Source organism: Cygnus olor, chromosome 2 (genome assembly GCF_009769625.2).
Source record: "Cygnus olor isolate bCygOlo1 chromosome 2, bCygOlo1.pri.v2, whole genome shotgun sequence".
NCBI lineage: Eukaryota > Metazoa > Chordata > Aves > Anseriformes > Anatidae > Cygnus > Cygnus olor.
This window is the reverse complement of record NC_049170.1, coordinates 140,534,943-140,539,226: the sequence shown is the minus strand read 5'-3', so window position 1 is coordinate 140,539,226 and position 4,284 is coordinate 140,534,943.

Genomic DNA, 4,284 nt, shown 5'->3' with positions numbered 1-4,284 from the left:
TCCCTTTTTTAAGCATTTAAAATCATTCATGGGCCTTCACAAACTGTGTCTCTGCCCCTTAGAAAATTTTGGGAGGATAAAGTCTTTAGAGAATGACGTTTAAGGTTTATCAAAGCACTTACAGAATATTTTATAAAAACTGATGATGCCAAAACTAACAAGTATCTGTTTGAATTTGAAGTCATTTATGCAGAACTCATGAAAAGGAAATGCTGATGTTGATGAGATTCCAGTAACAAGTACAAGTAAGGTGTGGGGTTGATTGGGGAGCCCAGTGGCTTAGATTGTACCACAGTATGTCACTGATTCTGATGTCACTCTGACTTCAAAAGTAACCCAGAAATTTATAAAGCAAAAACTATTTTTGAAGGGTATTATGGTCCAGTTGTTGTCCAGTGTTAACAGTGTTCTGAACACCTGGTTTCTAGTTCTCTGCAATGCAAGCTTCAATGTGAAATAACATGTCAAATGATCAGTCTTAAAAAATTCTACTGCTCTAAAGCTCTTCACAAGTATGCCTTTTAAAATACATATCTTACGGGCAGCACAAAAACATTTTAATGAATGCTAACATGTTAGTAAACACAATGAAAATGGTATTCCCTACTGAGCAGTATAAGAACATTTAAATAAAATATCTGCCTTTGGACATCAGACACTGCTGGTGATCCCAATAGGATTTGTGCTTCATTTTCCTATTGGAAAATACAGCATATGTGGACATGTTTTATGAGAACTGATAAAAAGACAGATCTCTAACCCACGACATCGGTACAGATTTCTCCTTTTTAAATCTGTGCATCTTAACAGACTTCCAAAGTTTGTCCCTGGAAATGGGTTGGCTTGTTCTAAATGCCTCATGCTAAGAGGCGAATATCTGTATGAGAATTCATTATTTTAATAGAACTAAAGTCTGACAGAGGTAAGAGAGCAGAATGCAAATGTCAGCATTGCTGGAGGTACAAGCAAACTGATAAAGCCCATTTATTTATACAACTATATTTTCAGGACAACAGTGTCACTTGAATATCTTCAGTCACTTTATGTTTATTCTAGTTTCTTTATTAAGTGACTTCCATCTAAGACCTGAACATGCTAACTCAGTAAATAGTGAGTTCTCACTCAAGAAAATATTTAGGCTAAATCCTGAAACTAATTAAAACTGTGAATATAGACAGGTTTGCAAGGTGCTGAGCTCCTCTGCACCATCTGAACACCTTTCAGTCTGTATGAGAGCTGCACATGAGAGAGCATGAGAACATGAAGATGCCCACAAAAGCTCCCGGGTTTTGGGCCCCCAGTTTTGGTGGAGAGCCTCAGGGTCCTGCTGTGCAGCCAAGTCCAGCCACCTGCTGACACAGGCTTTTCATCCATATGCTCTCCTGTGACTGCTTGTTCTTTTGCAATCAGCAGCCTTTAGATTATATGACTCCCCTCTCTGACCCCATTTACAGACATTAGTCATATCTCTTCTAAATATTGTAGGTAGAGCTTTTGCTCTTCTAAAACAATTTCTGTTCCCCACACCTGTAAAAAGGTCGCCCTTTTTACACTTTTTTTTCCAGTTTGGATTATTTTTTTTTAAAGCAATGCCAGATTTTTTTACAGGGCAACAAGCAAGACCTTATTACTGTAGCGTGCAATGGCTTTTTATCTCTACAATGTTCTCCTCTGTATGTCTTCTCCATGGCTGCAGCGTCCTGGCAGCCTGCAGCCATCCTGGGACGATATGGTACATCATGCACTCATCTGCTACAGGCATTTCCAGCTGGTGGACCTCTCACCTCTCAAGAGGGCTTTCTGATAGTATTTTTCCTAATAAAGACCAGGCTGAAACCAATGCATTGCAAGCAGTGCTGTGGGATATGAATTTGAGGTAGCTATCAAGTAACTGTGCATCAAATAGCTTCAAATAGCTTTACTTTCATGTGTTATAAACAGCTCAATCTGTTCAACTCATTAAGTTTACTAATTTCTCTTTCTTACAGAAAACTTATTTAGAACCCATTTATTTTTTACTTTACAAGACTTTTTTTTTTGTCATACGGAGAATATGACAAAGATTTCTTAAATGTATGTACTCACAGCAATTATATCTACTGCTGTTTATATAAGCCATTATTGAGGCTAACGAAGGAATATTCACCTTAATTTCAGTGATGTATGTTCATACATAGTAGCATAATTTATGACATTTGCAACACTGGATGGCTACCGACTAGGAAATTCTAGTTATGTGAGATATAGCACTGAAAAAAATCTGAGGGAACACATTTTAAACGCAAGGTCTGAGTGCTGATTGACATGCTTTGTACGATAGTAAAATCTGGCAGGTGCATTAACTTGCATTCCTCTGATCTGTACACATCCACACTTGTCTTCTTAGGGTACTTGGTAATAAGCTTCTTTAAAGATCCCTGAGTAAGCACTGAAGATAATATCTGGAGTATGTAGCACTCAGTCCTTTTAGAATGGCTTTTTCCTGCTCCTTTCGTTTTCTTAAGAAAATGTCAGTTTAATCATATCTTAATGCTTTGATAATGCGTTTCTTTACATAGCTGTAGAACACTCACTTCAGTGTTTTAAAAGAATTAATGTAGATGTAAAAATGCCAGTTAAATGTGATTTCTTCCAACAGTCTAACAAAACTGAAGTGCAAGGCTTCAAAACTTGCAAGACATTTGCACAGCAACACAAATGTGCCATAACAGTGGCCACTCTTCATGTATCATTGCAGAAGATCCTTGTGTTTTCATTTAGCAACTTCAGAGAACCTGAATACAAGCTCACATATTGTCAAATTCTGTAGCTAATGTTATAATAAACGTTTTCTTCTGATTTCTACCTAGGAATCCAAAAATATTGCTATCCCCAGAATACCAATGGCAGTTCTCTGGGGCTAAATACTAGTTGTCAGAACTGGCCAAACTCAAAACAGTGTACCCTTCCATTGCTGAATGAAATAAGGAATTGTGCTATGTTTTCATTGACTGGCTTTACACATAAAAATGTTATGAAACAAAAATACATTCTCTTGGAAGACTACACAACAAAGCTCCAGTCTACGTTGACTGCCATTGAAGAGAGCTGGTGCAGCATAGACCAAGCTAATGGAAGAGCCTTCTGAGATAGGCACCCATTCCTCAGCTGAGTGCTGCCTGGTTCCCAGGCTTCCTGCAGTCGGAGAGACTGGTTATATATATTAGCAAACGTAGTCATAATTTATACATGCTTAAAAACAGAAACAAAACTTTCTTACTCACTTAAACTATAAAATTAAATATTATAGCATGTGTTACAAAAGCATATTTAGAAAAATAGAGCATATTCATATATACATACATGGCATAACTGTCAACAGGAAAAATAAAAATATGAACTTTTTTCCTTTTCCCCGGCCCAGAGAGGATTTAGGCTGTTTAACATTTAATTTACGGAAGCTGCATACTTAAGGTATTTTACAAAATTCTTCCTTCACCATTACCTTTGATTATCATTAGAAATCTACTTTTTATTACTGATGTGTAGACTCAGCTCCTCTAGTGGGTCTAATTGGAAAGGTTTTGTGAGTATGCTAGTTTCTAAGATTAAAAGAGGCCCCTTCCTACTTTCCTCCCAGAAGAGCATAATTTACGATGTACTGCAATATATATTGCATGAGATAAATTGACAACGTGATAAGATTGACTTATATGATTGATTTATAAGATAAATTGACAACGTGAACATCTTCAGCTGTATTCACTTTCTATAAGTAGAAAATGCTTCTAATTCCCTGTGTGTCTTGTAAAAGTAAATATCTCCTCTGAAATCCAAATGTATTTTGGCAGGATACAACACCAAGATGATCCTATGTTTGGTATTTTGCTTGAAATGTCAGCCAATACTCTCCAGTGTTTCAGTAGTCAAAACAAAAACAGAACAAAGTTTTGTCAGAACAAAACCAAGGAAAGTCCTCATCCCCACCTATATGAATTAAATGAAACTAATTTAATGAATGAATGAATACATGGATCTGGAATATCTGTGAACTGATATAATTTTTAAAATACTCTTACCGTTGATTGTTTTTATATGACTGAATGTTTGGAGGATGTGTTCTTTTTATGTGCTATGTCAGAAGCAGCATGATCAAGGCTGTAATTGTAATAGAAGTACTGAAGCACAATGATTCAGAGTTCCTCTTTTATTTACACCCTTATCTTAAGCCTGTGTAAGTTAATCAAAATTTCTTCAGTGATACAGTAGTCTTTGGATGAAACCCTTACACTGGCATAAATAAAA